Source organism: Hypanus sabinus, chromosome 31, assembly GCF_030144855.1.
Source record: "Hypanus sabinus isolate sHypSab1 chromosome 31, sHypSab1.hap1, whole genome shotgun sequence".
NCBI lineage: Eukaryota > Metazoa > Chordata > Chondrichthyes > Myliobatiformes > Dasyatidae > Hypanus > Hypanus sabinus.
In genome coordinates, this window is record NC_082736.1 from 4,685,955 (window position 1) to 4,709,163 (window position 23,209).

Consider the following 23,209-nt stretch of genomic DNA (forward strand, 5'->3'; position numbering starts at 1 on the left):
AGAATGGAGGATCAGACACCATGGGACGAAAGACATAATACTGTTCCTATGTCTGATGATAGAATGAGGGAGCAGACGCCATGGGCCGAATGACATAATACTGTTCCTATGTCTGATGATAGAATGAGGGAGCAGACGCCATGGGCCGAATGACAAAATACTGTTCCTATGTCTGATGATAGAATAGAGGAAGAGACGCCATGGTCTGAATGACATAATACTGTTCCTCTGTCTGATGACAAAATGGACGATCAGACGTCATGGGCCGAATGACATAATACTGATCCTATGTCTGATGATAGAATGAGGGAGCAGTCTCCATGGGCCGAATGACATAATACTGTTCCTATATCTGGTGATTAAATGGTGGATCAGACACCATGGGCCGAATGACATAATACTGTTCCTATGTCTGATGATAAAATGGAGGATCAGACGCCATGGGCCGAATGACATTATACTGTTCCTATGACTGATGATAGAATGAGGGAGCAGAATCCATGGGCCGAATGACATAATACTGTTCCTATGTCTGATGATAGAATGAGGGAGCAGAATCCATGGGCGGAATGACATAATACCGTTCCTATGTCTGATGATAAAATGGAGGATCAGACGCCATGGGCCGAATGACATAATACTGTTCCTATGTCTGATGATAGATTGAGGGAGCGGACTCCATGGGCCGAATGACATAATACTGTTCCTCTGTCTGATGATAAAATGGAGGATCAGACGCCATGGGCCGAATGACATAATACTGTTCCTATGTCTGATGATAGAATGGAGGATCAGACGCCATGGGCCGAATGACATAATACTGTTCCTATGTCTGATGATAGAATGGAGTAACAGACGCCATGGGCCGAATGACATAATACTGTTCCTATGTCTGATGATAGAATGGAGGATCAGACGCCATGGGCCGAAAGACATAATACTGTTCCTCTGTCTGATGATAAAATGGAGGATCAGACGCCATGGGCCGAATGACATAATACAGTTCCTATGTCTGCTGATAGAATGAGGGAGCAGACTCCAAGGGCCGAATGACATAATACTGTTCCTCTGTCTGTTGATAAAATGGAGGATCAGACGCCATGGGCCGAATGACATAATACTGTTTCTATGTCTGATGACAGAATGGTGGATCAGACACGATGGGCGGAATGACATAATACTGTTCCTCTGTCTGATGATAAAATGGAGGATCAGACGCCATGGGCCGAATGACATAATACTGTTCCTATGTCTGATGATAGAATGGAGGAACAGAGGCCATGGGCCGAATGACATAATACTGTTCCTATGTCTGATGATAGAATGAGGGAGCAGTCGCCATGGGCCGAATGACAAAATACTGTTCCTATGTCTGATGATAGAATAGAGGAACCGACGCCATGGGACGAATGACATAATGCAGTTCCTCTGTCTGATGATAAAATGGAGGATCAGACGCCATGGGCCGAATGACATAATACTGTTCCTTTGTCTGATGATAAAATGGAGGATCAGACGCCATGGGCCGAATGACATAATACTGTTCCTATGTCTGATGATAAAATGGAGGATCAGAATAAATGGGCAGAATGTTATAATACTGTTCCTCTGTCTGATAATAGAATGAGGGAGCAGAATCCATGGGCCGAATGACATAATACTATTCCTATGTCTGATGATAGAATGAGGGAGCAGACTCCATGGGCCGAAATACATAATACTGTTCCTATGTCTGGTGATTAAATGGTGGATCAGACACCATGGGCCGAATGACATAATACTGTTCCTATTTCTGATGATAAAATGGAGGATCAGACGCCATGGGCCAAATGACATGATACTGTTCCTATGTCTGATGATAGAATGAGGGAGCAGAATCCATGGGACGAATGACATAATACTGTTCCTATGTCTGATGATAGAATGAGGGAGCAGAATCGATGGGCGGAATGACATAATACTGTTCCTATGTCTGGTTATTAAATGGTGGATCAGACACCATGGGCCGAATGACATAATACTGTTCCTATGTCTGATGATAAAATGGAGGATCAGACGCCATGGGCCGAATGACATAATACTGTTCCTATGTCTGATGATAAAATGGAGGATCAGACGCCATGGGCCGAATGACATAATACTGTTCCTCTGTCTGATGATAAAATGGAGGATCAGACGCCATGGGCCGAATGACATAATACTGTTCCTATGTCTGATGATAGAATGGAGGAACAGAGGCCATGGGCCGAATGACATAATACTGTTCCTATGTCTGATGATAGAATGAGGGAGCAGTCGCCATGGGCCGAATGACAAAATACTGTTCCTATGTCTGATGATAGAATAGAGGAACAGACGACATGGGCCGAATGACATAATACTGTTCCTCTGTCTGATCATAGAATTGAGGAACAGACGCCATGGGCCGAATGACATAATACTGTTCCTATGTCTGATGATAGAATGGAGGATCAGACGCCATGGGCCGAATGACATAATACTGTTCCTCTGTCTGATGATAAAATGGAGGATCAGACACCATGAGCCGAATGACATAATACTGTTCTTCTGTCTGCTGATAGAATTAGGGAGCAGACTCCATGGGCCGAATGACATAATACTGTTCCTATGTCTGGTGATTAAATGGTGTCTCAGACACCATGGGCCGAATGACATAATACTGTTCCTATGTCTGATGATAGAATGGAGGAACAGACGCCATTGGCCGAATGACATAATACTGTTCCTTTGTCTGATGATAGAATGGAGGAACAGACGCCATGGGCCGAATGACATAATACTGTACCTATGTCTGATGATAGAATGGAGGAACAGACGCCATGGGACGAATGACATAATGCAGTTCCTCTGTCTGATGATAAAATGGAGGATCAGACGCCATGGGCCGAATGACATAATACTGTTCCTTTGTCTGATGATAAAATGGAGGATCAGACGCCATGGGCCGAATGACATAATACTGTTCCTATGTCAGATGATAAAATGGAGGATCAGAATAAATGGGCAGAATGTTATAATACTGTTCCTCTGTCTGATAATAGAATGAGGGAGCAGAATCCATGGGCCGAATGACATAATACTATTCCTATGTCTGATGATAGAATGAGGGAGCAGACTCCATGGGCCGAAATACATAATACTGTTCCTATGTCTGGTGATTAAATGGTGGATCAGACACCATGGGCCGAATGACATAATACTGTTCCTATTTCTGATGATAAAATGGAGGATCAGACGCCATGGGCCAAATGACATGATACTGTTCCTATGTCTGATGATAGAATGAGGGAGCAGAATCCATGGGACGAATGACATAATACTGTTCCTATGTCTGATGATAGAATGAGGGAGCAGAATCGATGGGCGGAATGACATAATACTGTTCCTATGTCTGGTTATTAAATGGTGGATCAGACACCATGGGCCGAATGACATAATACTGTTCCAATGTCTGATGATAAAATGGAGGATCAGACGCCATGGGCCGAATGACATAATACTGTTCCTATGTCTGATGATAAAATGGAGGATCAGACGCCATGGGCCGAATGACATAATACTGTTCCTATGTCTGATGATATAATGGAGGAACAGACGCCATGGGCCGAATAACATAATACTGTTCCTACATCTGATGATAGAATGAAAGATCAGACGCAATGGGACGAATGACTTAATTCAGTTCCAATGTCTGATGATAGAATGGAGGATCAGACACCATGGGACGAAAGACATAATACTGTTCCTATGTCTGATGATAGAATGAGGGAGCAGACGCCATGGGCCGAATGACATAATACTGTTCCTATGTCTGATGATAGAATGAGGGAGCAGACGCCATGGGCCGAATGACAAAATACTGTTCCTATGTCTGATGATAGAATAGAGGAAGAGACGCCATGGTCTGAATGACATAATACTGTTCCTCTGTCTGATGACAAAATGGACGATCAGACGTCATGGGCCGAATGACATAATACTGATCCTATGTCTGATGATAGAATGAGGGAGCAGTCTCCATGGGCCGAATGACATAATACTGTTCCTATATCTGGTGATTAAATGGTGGATCAGACACCATGGGCCGAATGACATAATACTGTTCCTATGTCTGATGATAAAATGGAGGATCAGACGCCATGGGCCGAATGACATTATACTGTTCCTATGACTGATGATAGAATGAGGGAGCAGAATCCATGGGCCGAATGACATAATACTGTTCCTATGTCTGATGATAGAATGAGGGAGCAGAATCCATGGGCGGAATGACATAATACCGTTCCTATGTCTGATGATAAAATGGAGGATCAGACGCCATGGGCCGAATGACATAATACTGTTCCTATGTCTGATGATAGATTGAGGGAGCGGACTCCATGGGCCGAATGACATAATACTGTTCCTCTGTCTGATGATAAAATGGAGTATCAGACGCCATGGGCCGAATGACATAATACTGTTCCTATGTCTGATGATAGAATGGAGGATCAGACGCCATGGGCCGAATGACATAATACTGTTCCTATGTCTGATGATAGAATGGAGTAACAGACGCCATGGGCCGAATGACATAATACTGTTCCTATGTCTGATGATAGAATGGAGGATCAGACGCCATGGGCCGAAAGACATAATACTGTTCCTCTGTCTGATGATAAAATGGAGGATCAGACGCCATGGGCCGAATGACATAATACAGTTCCTATGTCTGCTGATAGAATGAGGGAGCAGACTCCAAGGGCCGAATGACATAATACTGTTCCTCTGTCTGTTGATAAAATGGAGGATCAGACGCCATGGGCCGAATGACATAATACTGTTTCTATGTCTGATGACAGAATGGTGGATCAGACACGATGGGCGGAATGACATAATACTGTTCCTCTGTCTGATGATAAAATGGAGGATCAGACGCCATGGGCCGAATGACATAATACTGTTCCTATGTCTGATGATAGAATGGAGGAACAGAGGCCATGGGCCGAATGACATAATACTGTTCCTATGTCTGATGATAGAATGAGGGAGCAGTCGCCATGGGCCGAATGACAAAATACTGTTCCTATGTCTGATGATAGAATAGAGGAACAGACGACATGGGCCGAATGACATAATACTGTTCCTCTGTCTGATCATAGAATTGAGGAACAGACGCCATGGGCCGAATGACATAATACTGTTCCTATGTCTGATGATAGAATGGAGGATCAGACGCCATGAGCCGAATGACATAATACCGTTCCTCTGTCTGCTGATAGAATTAGGGAGCAGACTCCATGGGCCGAATGACATAATACTGTTCCTATGTCTGGTGATTAAATGGTGTCTCAGACACCATGGGCCGAATGACATAATACTGTTCCTATGTCTGATGATAGAATGGAGGAACAGACGCCATGGTCCGAATGACATAATACTGTTCCTATGTCTGATGATAGAATGGAGGAACAGACGCCATGGGCCGAATGACATAATACTGTTCCAATGTCTGATGATAGAATAGAGGAACAGACGCCATGGGACGAATGACATAATGCAGTTCCTCTGTCTGATGATAAAATGGAGGATCAGACGCCATGGGCCGAATGACATAATACTGTTCCTTTGTCTGATGATAAAATGGAGGATCAGACGCCATGGGCCGAATGACATAATACTGTTCCTATGTCTGATGATAAAATGGAGGATCAGAATAAATGGGCAGAATGTTATAATACTGTTCCTCTGTCTGATAATAGAATGAGGGAGCAGAATCCATGGGCCGAATGACATAATACTGTTCCTATGTCTGATGATAGAATGAGGGAGCAGACTCCATGGGCCGAAATACATAATACTGTTCCTATGTCTGGTGATTAAATGGTGGATCAGACACCATGGGCCGAATGACATAATAATGTTCCTATTTCTGATGATAAAATGGAGGATCAGACGCCATGGGACGAATGACATAATACTGTTCCTATGTCTGCTGATAGAATGAGGGAGCAGAATCCATGGGACGAATGACATAATACTGTTCCTATGTCTGATGATAGAATGAGGGAGCAGAATCCATGGGACGAATGAAATAATACTGTTCCTATGTCTGATGATAGAATGAGGGAGCAGAATCCATGGGACGAATGACATAATACTGTTCCTACGTCTGATGATAGAATGAGAGATCAGACGCAATGGGACGAATGACTTAATTCAGTTCCAATGTCTGATGATAGAATGGAGGATCAGACACCATGGGACGAATGACATAATACTGTTCCTATGTCTGATGATAGAATGAGGGAGCAGACGCCATGGGCCGAATGACAAAATACTGTTCCTATGTCTGATGATAGAATAGAGGAAGAGACGCCATGGTCTGAATGACATAATACTGTTCCTCTGTCTGATGACAAAATGGACGATCAGACGTCATGGGCCGAATGACATAATACTGTTCCTATGTCTGATGATAGAATGAGGGAGCAGTCTCCATGGGCTGAATGACATAATACTGTTCCTATATCTGGTGATTAAATGGTGGATCAGACACCATGGGCCGAATGACATAATACTGTTCCTATGTCTGATGATAAAATGGAGGATCAGACGCCATGGTCCGAATGACATAATACTGTTCCTATGACTGATGATACAATGAGGGAGCAGAATCCATGGGCCGAATGACATAATACTGTTCCTATGTCTGATGATAGAATGAGGGAACAGACTCCATGGGCCGAATGACATAATACCGTTCCTATGTCTGATGATAAAATGGAGGATCAGACGCCATGGGCCGAAAGACATAATACTGTTCCTATGTCTGATGATAGAATGGAGGAACAGACTCCATGGGCCGAATGACATAATACTGTTCCTATATCTGGTGATTAAATGGTGGATCAGACACCCTGGGCCTAATGACATAATACTGTTCGTCTGTCTGACGATAAAATGGAGGATCAGACGCCATGGGCCGAATGACATTATACTGTTCCTATGACTGATGATAGAATGAGGGAGCAGAATCCATGGGCCGAATGACATAATACTGTTCCTATGTCTGGTGATTAAATGGTGGATCAGACACCCTGGGCCTAATGACATAATACTGTTCCTATGTCTGATGATAAAATGGAGGATCAGACGCCATGGCACGAATAACATAATACTGTACCTATGTCTGATGATAGAATGGTGGAACAGAGACCATGGGATGAATGATATAATACTGTTCCTCTGTCTGATGATAAAATGGAGGATCAGACGCCATGGGCCGAATGACATAATACTGTTCCTATGTCTGATGATAGAATAGAGGAACAGACGCCGTGGGCTGAATGACATAATACTGTTCCTCTGTCTGATGACAAAATGGACGATCAGACGTCATGGGCCGAATGACATAATACTGTTCCTATGTCTGATGATAGAATGAGGGAGCAGTCTCCAAGGGCTGAATGACATAATACTGTTCCTATGTCTGATGATAAAATGGAGGATCAGACGCCATGGTCCGAATGACATAATACTGTTCCTATGACTGATGATACAATGAGGGAGCAGAATCCATGGGCCGAATGACATAATACTGTTCCTATGTCTGATGATAGAATGAGGGAACAGACTCCATGGGCCGAATGACATAATACCGTTCCTATGTCTGATGATAGAATGAGGGAGCAGTCGCCATGGGCCGAATGACAAAATACTGTTCCTATGTCTGATGATAGAATAGAGGAACAGACGACATGGGCCGAATGACATAATACTGTTCCTCTGTCTGATCATAGAATTGAGGAACAGACGCCATGGGCCGAATGACATAATACTGTTCCTATGTCTGATGATAGAATGGAGGATCAGACGCCATGGGCCGAATGACATAATACTGTTCCTCTGTCTGATGATAAAATGGAGGATCAGACACCATGAGCCGAATGACATAATACTGTTCTTCTGTCTGCTGATAGAATTAGCGAGCAGACTCCATGGGCCGAATGACATAATACTGTTCCTATGTCTGGTGATTAAATGGTGTCTCAGACACCATGGGCCGAATGACATAATACTGTTCCTATGTCTGATGATAGAATGGAGGAACAGACGCCATGGGCCGAATGACATAATACTGTTCCTTTGTCTGATGATAGAATGGAGGAACAGACGCCATGGGCCGAATGACATAATACTGTACCTATGTCTGATGATAGAATGGAGGAACAGACGCCATGGGACGAATGACATAATGCAGTTCCTCTGTCTGATGATAAAATGGAGGATCAGACGCCATGGGCCGAATGACATAATACTGTTCCTTTGTCTGATGATAAAATGGAGGATCAGACGCCATGGGCCGAATGACATAATACTGTTCCTCTGTCTGATAATAGAATGAGGGAGCAGAATCCATGGGCCGAATGACATAATACTATTCCTATGTCTGATGATAGAATGAGGGAGCAGACTCCATGGGCCGAAATACATAATACTGTTCCTATGTCTGGTGATTAAATGGTGGATCAGACACCATGGGCCGAATGACATAATACTGTTCCTATTTCTGATGATAAAATGGAGGATCAGACGCCATGGGCCAAATGACATGATACTGTTCCTATGTCTGATGATAGAATGAGGGAGCAGAATCCATGGGACGAATGACATAATACTGTTCCTATGTCTGATGATAGAATAGAGGAACAGACGACATGGGCCGAATGACATAATACTGTTCCTCTGTCTGATCATAGAATTGAGAAACAGACGCCATGGGCCGAATGACATAATACTGTTCCTATGTCTGGTTATTAAATGGTGGATCAGACACCATGGGCCGAATGACATAATACTGTTCCTATGTCTGATGATAAAATGGAGGATCAGACGCCATGGGCCGAATGACATAATACTGTTCCTATGTCTGATGATAAAATGGAGGATCAGACGCCATGGGCCGAATGACATAATACTGTTCCTATGTCTGATGATATAATGGAGGAACAGACGCCATGGGCCGAATAACATAATACTGTTCCTACATCTGATGATAGAATGAGAGATCAGACGCAATGGGACGAATGACTTAATTCAGTTCCAATGTCTGATGATAGAATGGAGGATCAGACACCATGGGACGAAAGACATAATACTGTTCCTATGTCTGATGATAGAATGAGGGAGCAGACGCCATGGGCCGAATGACATAATACTGTTCCTATGTCTGATGATAGAATGAGGGAGCAGACGCCATGGGCCGAATGACAAAATACTGTTCCTATGTCTGATGATAGAATAGAGGAAGAGACGCCATGGTCTGAATGACATAATACTGTTCCTCTGTCTGATGACAAAATGGACGATCAGACGTCATGGGCCGAATGACATAATACTGATCCTATGTCTGATGATAGAATGAGGGAGCAGTCTCCATGGGCCGAATGACATAATACTGTTCCTATATCTGGTGATTAAATGGTGGATCAGACACCATGGGCCGAATGACATAATACTGTTCCTATGTCTGATGATAAAATGGAGGATCAGACGCCATGGGCCGAATGACATTATACTGTTCCTATGACTGATGATAGAATGAGGGAGCAGAATCCATGGGCCGAATGACATAATACTGTTCCTATGTCTGATGATAGAATGAGGGAGCAGAATCCATGGGCGGAATGACATAATACCGTTCCTATGTCTGATGATAAAATGGAGGATCAGACGCCATGGGCCGAATGACATAATACTGTTCCTATGTCTGATGATAGATTGAGGGAGCGGACTCCATGGGCCGAATGACATAATACTGTTCCTCTGTCTGATGATAAAATGGAGGATCAGACGCCATGGGCCGAATGACATAATACTGTTCCTATGTCTGATGATAGAATGGAGGATCAGACGCCATGGGCCGAATGACATAATACTGTTCCTATGTCTGATGATAGAATGGAGTAACAGACGCCATGGGCCGAATGACATAATACTGTTCCTATGTCTGATGATAGAATGGAGGATCAGACGCCATGGGCCGAAAGACATAATACTGTTCCTCTGTCTGATGATAAAATGGAGGATCAGACGCCATGGGCCGAATGACATAATACAGTTCCTATGTCTGCTGATAGAATGAGGGAGCAGACTCCATGGGCCGAATGACATAATACTGTTCCTCTGTCTGTTGATAAAATGGAGGATCAGACGCCATGGGCCGAATGACATAATACTGTTTCTATGTCTGATGACAGAATGGTGGATCAGACACGATGGGCGGAATGACATAATACTGTTCCTCTGTCTGATGATAAAATGGAGGATCAGACGCCATGGGCCGAATGACATAATACTGTTCCTATGTCTGATGATAGAATGGAGGAACAGAGGCCATGGGCCGAATGACATAATACTGTTCCTATGTCTGATGATAGAATGAGGGAGCAGTCGCCATGGGCCGAATGACAAAATACTGTTCCTATGTCTGATGATAGAATAGAGGAACAGACGACATGGGCCGAATGACATAATACTGTTCCTCTGTCTGATCATAGAATTGAGGAACAGACGCCATGGGCCGAATGACATAATACTGTTCCTATGTCTGATGATAGAATGGAGGATCAGACGCCATGGGCCGAATGACATAATACTGTTCCTATGTCTGATGATAGAATGGAGTAACAGACGCCATGGGCCGAATGACATAATACTGTTCCTATGTCTGATGATAGAATGGAGGATCAGACGCCATGGGCCGAAAGACATAATACTGTTCCTCTGTCTGATGATAAAATGGAGGATCAGACGCCATGGGCCGAATGACATAATACAGTTCCTATGTCTGCTGATAGAATGAGGGAGCAGACTCCATGGGCCGAATGACATAATACTGTTCCTCTGTCTGTTGATAAAATGGAGGATCAGACGCCATGGGCCGAATGACATAATACTGTTTCTATGTCTGATGACAGAATGGTGGATCAGACACGATGGGCGGAATGACATAATACTGTTCCTCTGTCTGATGATAAAATGGAGGATCAGACGCCATGGGCCGAATGACATAATACTGTTCCTATGTCTGATGATAGAATGGAGGAACAGAGGCCATGGGCCGAATGACATAATACTGTTCCTATGTCTGATGATAGAATGAGGGAGCAGTCGCCATGGGCCGAATGACAAAATACTGTTCCTATGTCTGATGATAGAATAGAGGAACAGACGACATGGGCCGAATGACATAATACTGTTCCTCTGTCTGATCATAGAATTGAGGAACAGACGCCATGGGCCGAATGACATAATACTGTTCCTATGTCTGATGATAGAATGGAGGATCAGACGCCATGAGCCGAATGACATAATACCGTTCCTCTGTCTGCTGATAGAATTAGGGAGCAGACTCCATGGGCCGAATGACATAATACTGTTCCTATGTCTGGTGATTAAATGGTGTCTCAGACACCATGGGCCGAATGACATAATACTGTTCCTATGTCTGATGATAGAATGGAGGAACAGACGCCATGGTCCGAATGACATAATCCTGTTCCTATGTCTGATGATAGAATGGAGGAACAGACTCCATGGGCCGAATGACATAATACTGTTCCTTTGTCTGATGATAGAATGGAGGAACAGACGCCATGGGCCGAATGACATAATACTGTTCCAATGTCTGATGATAGAATAGAGGAACAGACGCCATGGGACGAATGACATAATGCAGTTCCTCTGTCTGATAATAAAATGGAGGATCAGACGCCATGGGCCGAATGACATAATACTGTTCCTTTGTCTGATGATAAAATGGAGGATCAGACGCCATGGGCCGAATGACATAATACTGTTCCTATGTCTGATGATAAAATGGAGGATCAGAATAAATGGGCAGAATGTTATAATACTGTTCCTCTGTCTGATAATAGAATGAGGGAGCAGAATCCATGGGCCGAATGACATAATACTGTTCCTATGTCTGATAATAGAATGAGGGAGCAGACTCCATGGGCCGAAATACATAATACTGTTCCTATGTCTGGTGATTAAATGGTGGATCAGACACCATGGGCCGAATGACATAATACTGTTCCTATTTCTGATGATAAAATGGAGGATCAGACGCCATGGGACGAATGACATAATACTGTTCCTATGTCTGCTGATAGAATGAGGGAGCAGAATCCATGGTCTGAATGACAAAATACTGTTCCTATGACTGATGATACAATGAGGGAGCAGAATCCATGGTCCGAATGACATAATACTGTTCCTATGACTGATGATACAATGAGGGAGCAGAATCCATGGGCCGAATGACATAATACTGTTCCTATGTCTGATGATAGAATGAGGGAACAGACTCCATGGGCCGAATGACATAATACCGTTCCTATGTCTGATGATAAAATGGAGGATCAGACGCCATGGGCCGAAAGACATAATACTGTTCCTATGTCTGATGATAGAATGGAGGAACAGACTCCATGGGCCGAATGACATAATACTGTTCCTATATCTGGTGATTAAATGGTGGATCAGACACCCTGGGCCTAATGACATAATACTGTTCCTCTGTCTGACGATAAAATGGAGGATCAGACGCCATGGGCCGAATGACATTATACTGTTCCTATGACTGATGATAGAATGAGGGATCAGAATCCATGGGCCGAATGACATAATACTGTTCCTATGTCTGGTGATTAAATGGTGGATCAGACACCCTGGGCCTAATGACATAATACTGTTCCTATGTCTGATGATAAAATGGAGGATCAGACGCCATGGCACGAATAACATAATACTGTACCTATGTCTGATGATAGAATGGTGGAACAGAGACCATGGGATGAATGATATAATACTGTTCCTCTGTCTGATGATAAAATGGAGGATCAGACGACATGGGCCGAATGACATAATACTGTTCCTATGTCTGATGATAGAATAGAGGAACAGACGCCATGGGCCGAATGACATAATACTGTTCCTAAGTCTGATGATAAAATGGAGGATCAGCCTCCATGGGCCGAATAACATAATACTGTTCCTATGTCTGATGATAGAATGAGGGAACAGACTCCATGGGCCAAATGACATAATACTGTTCCTAAGTCTGATGATAAAATGGAGGATCAGACGCCATGGGCCGACTAACATAATACTGTTCCTATGTCTGATGATAGAATGAGGGAGCAGACTGCATGGGCCGATTGACATAATACTGTTCCTATATCTGGTGATTAAATGGTGGATCAGACACCCTGAGCCTAATGACATAATACTGTTCCTCTGTCTGACGATAAAATGGAGGATCAGACGCCATGGGCCGAATGACATTATACTGTTCCTATGACTGATGATAGAATGAGGGAGCAGAATCCATGGGCCGAATGACATAATACCGTTCCTATGTCTGATGATAGAATGAGGGAGCAGACTCCATTGGCCGAATGACATAATACCGTTCCTATGTCTGATGATAAAATGGAGGATCAGACGCCATGGGCCGAATGACATAATACTGTTCCTATGTCTGATGATAGAATGGAGGAACAGACTCCATGGGCCGAATGACATAATACTGTTCCTATATCTGGTGATTAAATGGTGGATCAGACACCCTGGGCCTAATGACATAATACTGTTCCTATGTCTGATGATAAAATGGAGGATCAGACGCCATGGCACGAATAACATAATACTGTACCTATGTCTGATGATAGAATGGTGGAACAGAGGCCATGGGATGAATGATATAATACTTTTCCTCTGTCTGATGATAAAATGGAGGATCAGACGTCATGGGCCGAATGACATAATACTGTTCCTATGTCTGATGATAGAATGAGGGAGAAGACTCCTTGGGCCGAATGACATAATACTGTTCCTATGACTGGTGATTAAATGGTGGGTCAGACACCATGGGCCGAAAGACATAATACTGTTCCTATGTCTGATGATAAAATGGAGGATCAGACGCCATGGGCCGAATGTCATAATACTGTTCCTATGTCTGATGATAAAATGGACGATCAGACGACATGGGCGAATGACATAATACTGTTCCTATGTCTGATGATAAAATGGAGGAACGGATGCCATGGGCCGAATGACATAATACTGTTCCTATTTCTGATGACAGAATGAGGGGGCAGACTCCATGGGCCGAATGACATAATACTGTTCCTATGTCTGGTGACTAAATGGTGGATCAGACACCCTGGGCCTAATGACATAATACTGTTCCTATGTCTGATGATAAAATGGAGGATCAGACGCCATGGGACGAATGACATAATACTGTTCCTATGTCTGATGATAGAATGAGGGAGCAGAATCCATGGGACGAATGACATAATACTGTTCCTACGTCTGATGATAGAATGAGAGATCAGACGCAATGGGACGAATGACTTAATTCAGTTCCAATGTCTGATGATAGAATGGAGGATCAGACACCATGGGACGAATGACATAATACTGTTCCTACGTCTGATGATAGAATGAGGGAGCAGACGCCATGGGCCGAATGACAAAATACTGTTCCTATGTCTGATGATAGAATAGAGGAAGAGACGCCATGGTCTGAATGACATAATACTGTTCCTCTGTCTGATGACAAAATGGACGATCAGACGTCATGGGCCGAATGACATAATACTGTTCCTATGTCTGATGATAGAATGAGGGAGCAGTCTCCATGGTCTGAATGACATAATACTGTTCCTATATCTGGTGATTAAATGGTGGATCAGACACCATGGGCCGAATGACATAATACTGTTCCTATGTCTGATGATAAAATGGAGGATCAGACGCCATGGTCCGAATGACATAATACTGTTCCTATGACTGATGATAGAATGAGGGAGCAGAATCCATGGGCCGAATGACATAATACTGTTCCTATGTCTGATGATAGAATGAGGGAACAGACTCCATGGGCCGAATGACATAATACCGTTCCTATGTCTGATGATAAAATGGAGGATCAGACGCCATGGGCCGAAAGACATAATACTGTTCCTATGTCTGATGATAGAATGGAGGAACAGACTCCATGGGCCGAATGACATAATACTGTTCCTATATCTGGTGATTAAATGGTGGATCAGACACCCTGGGCCTAATGACATAATACTGTTCCTCTGTCTGACGATAAAATGGAGGATCAGACGCCATGGGCCGAATGACATTATACTGTTCCTATGACTGATGATAGAATGAGGGAACAGAATCCATGGGCCGAATGACATAATACTGTTCCTATGTCTGGTGATTAAATGGTGGATCAGACACCCTGGGCCTAATGACATAATACTGTTCCTATGTCTGATGATAAAATGGAGGATCAGACGCCATGGCACGAATAACATAATACTGTACCTATGTCTGATGATAGAATGGTGGAACAGAGGCCATGGGATGAATGATATAATACTGTTCCTCTGTCTGATGATAAAATGGAGGATCAGACGCCATGGGCCGAATGACATAATACTGTTCCTATGTCTGATGATAGAATAGAGGAACAGACGCCGTGGGCTGAATGACATAATACTGTTCCTCTGTCTGATGATAGAATGAGGGAGCAGACTCCATGGGCCAAATGACATAATACTGTTCCTAAGTCTGATGATAAAATGGAGGATCAGACGCCATGGGCCGAATAACATAATACTGTTCCTATGTCTGATGATAGAATGAGGGAGCAGACTGCATGGGCCGATTGACATAATACTGTTCCTATATCTGGTGATTAAATGGTGGATCAGACACCCTGGGCCTAATGACATAATACTGTTCCTCTGTCTGACGATAAAATGGAGGATCAGACGCCATGGGCCGAATGACATTATACTGTTCCTATGACTGATGATAGAATGAGGGAGCAGAATCCATGGGCCGAATGACATAATACTGTTCCTATGTCTGATGATAGAATGAGGGAGAAGACTCCATTGGCCGAATGACATAATACCGTTCCTATGTCTGATGATAAAATGGAGGATCAGACGCCATGGGCCGAATGACATAATACTGTTCCTATGTCTGATGATAGAATGGAGGAACAGACTCCATGGGCCGAATGACATAATACTGTTCCTATATCTGGTGATTAAATGGTGGATCAGACACCCTGGGCCTAATGACATAATACTGTTCCTATGTCTGATGATAAAATGGAGGATCAGACGCCATGGCACGAATAACATAATACTGTACCTATGTCTGATGATAGAATGGTGGAACAGAGGCCATGGGATGAATGATATAATACTGTTCCTCTGTCTGATGATAAAATGGAGGATCAGACGCCATGGGCCGAATGACATAATACTGTTTCTATGTCTGATGATAGAATGAGGGAGAAGACTCCTTGGGCCGAATGACATAATACTGTTCCTATGACTGGTGATTAAATGGTGGGTCAGACACCATGGGCCGAAAGACATAATACTGTTCCTATGTCTGATGATAAAATGGACGATCAGACGACATGGGCGAATGACATAATACTGTTCCTATGTCTGATGATAAAATGGAGGATCAGACGCCATGTGCCGAATGACATAATACTGTTCCTATGTCTGATGATAGAATGAGGGAGCAGACTCCATGGGCCTAATGACATAATACTGTTCCTATGTCTGATGACAAAATGGAGGATCAGACGCCATGGGCCGAATGACATAATACTGTTCCTAAGTCTGATGATAAAATGGAGGATCAGACGCCACGGGCCGAATGAAATAATACTGTTCCTAACTCTGATGATATAATGGACGATTAGACGACATGGGCGAATGACATAATACTGTTCCTCTGTCTGATGATAAAATGGAGGAACAGACTCCATGGGCCGAATGACATAATACTGTTCCTATATCTGGTGATTAAATGGTGGATCAGACACCCTGGGCCTAATGACATAATACTGTTCCTATGTCTGATGATAAAATGGAGGATCAGACGCCATGGCACGAATAACATAATACTGTACCTATGTCTGATGATAGAATGGTGGAACAGAGGCCATGGGATGAATGATATAATACTTTTCCTCTGTCTGATGATAAAATGGAGGATCAGACGTCATGGGCCGAATGACATAATACTGTTCCTATGTCTGATGATAGAATGAGGGAGAAGACTCCTTGGGCCGAATGACATAATACTGTTCCTATGACTGGTGATTAAATGGTGGGTCAGACACCATGGGCCGAAAGACATAATACTGTTCCTATGTCTGATGATAAAATGGAGGATCAGACGCCATGGGCCGAATGTCATAATACTGTTCCTATGTCTGATGATAAAATGGACGATCAGACGACATGGGCGAATGACATAATACTGTTCCTATGTCTGATGATAAAATGGAGGAACGGATGCCATGGGCCGAATGACATAATACTGTTCCTATTTCTGATGACAGAATGAGGGGGCAGACTCCATGGGCCGAATGACATAATACAGTTCCTATGTCTGGTGATTAAATGGTGGATCAGACACCCTGGGCCTAATGACATAATACTGTTCCTATGTCTGATGATAAAATGGAGGATCAGACACCATGGCCCGAATAACATAATACTGTACCTATGTCTGAAGATAGAATGGAGGATCAGACGCCATGGGACGAATGACATAATACTGTTCCTATGTCTGATGATAGAATGAGGGAGCAGAATCCATGGGACGAATGACATAATACTGTTCCTACGTCTGATGATAGAATGAGAGATCAGACGCAATGGGACGAATGACTTAATTCAGTTCCAATGTCTGATGATAGAATGGAGGATCAGACACCATGGGACGAATGACATAATACTGTTCCTATGTCTGATGATAGAATGAGGGAGCAGACGCCATGGGCCGAATGACAAAATACTGTTCCTATGTCTGATGATAGAATAGAGGAAGAGACGCCATGGTCTGAATGACATAATACTGTTCCTCTGTCTGATGACAAAATGGACGATCAGACGTCATGGGCCGAATGACATAATACTGTTCCTATATCTGGTGATTAAATGGTGGATCAGACACCCTGGGCCTAATGACATAATACTGTTCCTCTGTCTGACGATAAAATGGAGGATCAGACGCCATGGGCCGAATGACATTATACTGTTCCTATGACTGATGATAGAATGAGGGAGCAGAATCCATGGGCCGAATGACATAATACTGTTCCTATGTCTGGTGATTAAATGGTGGATCAGACACCCTGGGCCTAATGACATAATACTATTCCTATGTCTGATGATAAAATGGAGGATCAGACGCCATGGCACGAATAACATAATACTGTACCTATGTCTGATGATAGAATGGTGGAACAGAGGCCATGGGATGAATGATATAATACTGTTCCTCTGTCTGATGATAAAATGGAGGATCAGACGCCATGGGCCGAATGACATAATACTGTTCCTCTGTCTGATGATAGAATAGAGGAACAGACGCCGTGGGCTGAATGACATAATACAGTTCCTATGTCTGATGATAAAATGGAGGATCAGCCTCCATGGGCCGAATAACATAATACTGTTCCTATGTCTGATGATAGAATGAGGGAGCAGACTGCATGGGCCGATTGACATAATACTGTTCCTATATCTGGTGATTAAATGGTGGATCAGACACCCTGGGCCTAATGACATAATACTGTTCCTCTGTCTGACGATAAAATGGAGGATCAGACGCCATGGGCCGAATGACATTATACTGTTCCTATGACTGATGATAGAATGAGGGAGCAGAATCCATGGGCCGAATGACATAATACTGTTCCTATGTCTGATGATAGAATGAGGGAGCAGACTCCATTGGCCGAATGACATAATACCGTTCCTATGTCTGATGATAGAATGGAGGAACAGACTCCATGGGCCGAATGACATAATACTGTTCCTATATCTGGTGATTAAATGGTGGATCAGACACCCTGGGCCTAATGACATAATACTGTTCCTATGTCTGATGATAAAATGTAGGATCAGACGCCATGGCACGAATAACATAACACTGTACCTATGTCTGATGATAGAATGGTGGAACAGAGGCCATGGGATGAATGATATAATACTGTTCCTCTGTCTGATGATAAAATGGAGGATCAGACGCCATGGGCCGAATGACATAATACTGTTCCTATGTCTGATGATAGAATGAGGGAGAAGACTCCTTGGGCCGAATAACATAATACTGTTCCTATGACTGGTGATTAAATGGTGGGTCAGACACCATGGGCCGAAAGACATAATACTGTTCCTATGTCTGATGATAAAATGGAGGATCAGACGCCATGGGCCGAATGTCATAATACTGTTCCCATGTCTGATGATAAAATGGACGATCAGACGACATGGGCGAATGACATAATACTGTTCCTATGTCTGATGATAAAATGGAGGAACGGATGCCATGGGCCGAATGACATAATACTGTTCCTATTTCTGATGATTAAATGGTGGATCAGACACCCTGGGCCTAATGACATAATACTGTTCCTATGTCTGATGATCAAATGGAGGATCAGACACCATGGCCCGAATAACATAATACTGTACCTATGTCTGAAGATAGAATGGTGGAACAGAGGCCATGGGATGAATGATATAATACTGTTCCTCTGTCTGATGATAAAATGCAGGATCAGACGCCATGGGCCGAATGACATAATACTGTTCCTAACTCTGATGATATAATGGACGATTAGACGACATGGGCGAATGACATAATACTGTTCTTCTGTCTGATGATAAAATGGAGGATCAGACGCCATGGGCCGAATGACATAATACTGTTCCTAAGTCTGATGATAAAATGGAGGATCAGACGCCACGGGCCAAATGAAATAATACTGTTCCTAACTCTGATGATATAATGGACGATTAGACGACATGGGCGAATGACATAATACTGTTCCTATGTCTGATGACAAAATGGAGGATCAGACGCCATGGGCCGAATGACATAATACTATTCCTAAGTCTGATGATAAACAGGACGATCAGACGACATTGGCGAATGACATAATACTGTTCCTCTGTCTGATGATAAAATGGAGGATCAGACGCCATGGGCCGAATGACATAATACTGTTCCTAAGTCTGATGATAAAATGGAGGATCTGACGGCATGGGCCGAATGACATAATACTTTTCTTATGTCTGATGATAGAATGGAGGCGCAGAATCTATGGGCCGAATGACAGAATACTGTTCCTATGTGGGACGATAAAATGGAGGAACGGATGCCATGGGCCGAACGACATAATACTGTTCCTATGTCTGATGACAGAATGAGGGGGCAGACTCCATGGGCCGAATGACATAATACTGTTCCTATGTCTGATGACAGAATAGAGGATCAGACGCCGTGGGCCGAATGACATAATACTGTTCCTATGTCTGATGATAGAATGAGGGAGCGGACTCCATGGGCCGAATGACATAATACTGTTCCTATGTCTGATGATAAAATGGAGGATCAGCCTCCATGGGCCGAATAACATAATACTGTTCCTATGTCTGATGATAGAATGAGGGAGCGGACTCCATGGGCCGAATGACATAATACGGTTCCTCTGTCTGATGATAAAATGGAGGATCAGACGCCATGGGCCGAATGACATAATACTGTTCCTAAGTCTGATGATAAAATGGAGGATCAGACGCCATGGGCCGAATGACATAATACTGTTCCTCTGACTGATGATAAAATGGAGGATCAGACGCCATGGCCCGAATAACATAATACTGTACCTAGGTCTGATGATAGAATGGTGGAACAGAGGCCATGGGATGAATGATATAATACTGTTCCTCTGTCTGATGATAAAATGGAGGATCAGACGCCATGGGCCGAATGACATAATACTGTTCCTCTGTCTGATGATAGAATAGAGGAACAGACGCCGTGGGCTGAATGACATAATACAGTTCCTATGTCTGATGATAAAATGGAGGATCAGCCTCCATGGGCCGAATAACATAATACTGTTCCTATGTCTGATGATAGAATGAGGGAGCAGACTGCATGGGCCGATTGACATAATACTGTTCCTATATCTGGTGATTAAATGGTGGATCAGACACCCTGGGCCTAATGACATAATACTGTTCCTATGACTGATGATAGAATGAGGGAGCAGAATGCATGGTCCGAATGACATAATACTGTTCCTATGACTGGTGATTAAATGGTGGATCAGACACCATGGGCCGAAAGACATAATACTGTTCCTATGTCTGATGATAAAATGGAGGATCAGACGTCATGGCCCGAATGTCATAATACTGTTCCTCTGTCTGATGATAAAATGGAGGAACGGATGCCATGGGCCGAATGACATAATACTGTTCCTATGTCTGATGACAGAATGAGGGGGCAGACTCCATGGGCCGAATGACATAATACTGTTCCTATGTCTGATGACAGAATAGAGGATCAGACGCCGTGGGCCGAATGACATAATACTGTTCCTATGTCTGTTGATAGAATGGAGGATCAGACGCCATGGGCCGAATAACATAATACTGTTCCTACGTCTGATGATAGAATGAGGGAGCAGACGCCATGGGCAAAATGACAAAATACTGTTCCTATGTCTGATGATAGAATGAGGGAGCAGACTCCATTGGCCGAATGACATAATACTGTTCCTCTGTCTGATGATAAAATGGAGGATCAGACGCCATGGCACGAATAACATAATACTGTTCCTATGTCTGATGATAGAATGGTGGAACAGAGGCCATGGGATGAATGATATAATACTGTTCCTCTGTCTGATGATAAAATGGAGGATCAGACGCCATGGGCCGAATGACATAATACTGTTCCTAAGTCTGATGATAGAATGAGGGAGCAGACTCCATGGGCCAAATGACATAATACTGTTCCTATGTCTGGTGATTAAATGGTGGATCAGACACCCTGGGCCGAATGACATAATACTGTTCCTAAGTCTGATGATAGACTGAGGGAGCAGACTCCATGCGCCGAATGACATAATACTGTTCCTAAGTCTGGTGATTAAATGGTGGATCAGACTCCATGGCCCGAATGTCATAATACTGTTCCTCTGTCTGACGATAAAATGGAGGATCAGACGCCATGGGCCGAATGACATTATACTGTTCCTGTGACTGATGATAAAATGGAGGATCAGACGCCATGGCACGAATAACATAATACTGTACCTATGTCTGATGATAGAATGGTGGATCAGACGCCATGGGTCAAATGACATAATACTGTTCCTATGTCTGATGATAAAATGGAGGATCAGACACCATGGACCGAATGACATTATACTGTTCCTATGACTGATGATAAAATGAGGGAGCAGAATCCATGGGCCGAATGACATAATACTGTTCCTATGTCTGATGATAGAATGAGGGAGCGGACTCCATGGGCCGAATGACATAATACTGTTCCTCTGTCTGATGATAAAATGGAGGAACAGACGCCATGGGCCGAATGACATAATACTGTTCCTATGTCTGATGATAAAATGGAGGATCAGACGCCATGGGCGGAATGACATAATACTGTTCCTATGTCTGATGATAAAATGGAGGATCAGACGCCATGGCCCGAATGACATAATACTGTTCCTAAGTCTGATGATAAAATGGAGGATCAGACGCCATGGCCCGAATGACATAATACTCTACCTATGTCTGATGATAGAATGGTGGAACAGAGGCCATGGGATGAATGATATAATACTGTTCCTCTGTCTGATGATAAAATGGAGGATCAGACGCCATGGGCCGAATGACATAATACTGTTCCTATGTCTGATGATAGAATGAGGGAGCAGAATCCATGGGCGGAATGACATAATACTGTTCCTATCTCTGATGATAGAATGAGGGAGCAGACTACATGGGCCGAATGACATAATACTGTTCCTATGTCTGATGATGAAATGGAGGATCAGACGTCATGGGCCGAATGACATAATACTGTTCCTATGTCTGATGATAAAATGAAGGATCACACGCCATGGCCCGAATAACATAATACTGTTCCTATCTCTGATGATAGAATGAGGGAGCAGACTCCATGGGCCGAATGACATAATACTGTTCCTATGACTGGTGATTAAATGGTGGATCAGACACCATGGGCCGAAAGACATAATACTGTTCCTATGTCTGAT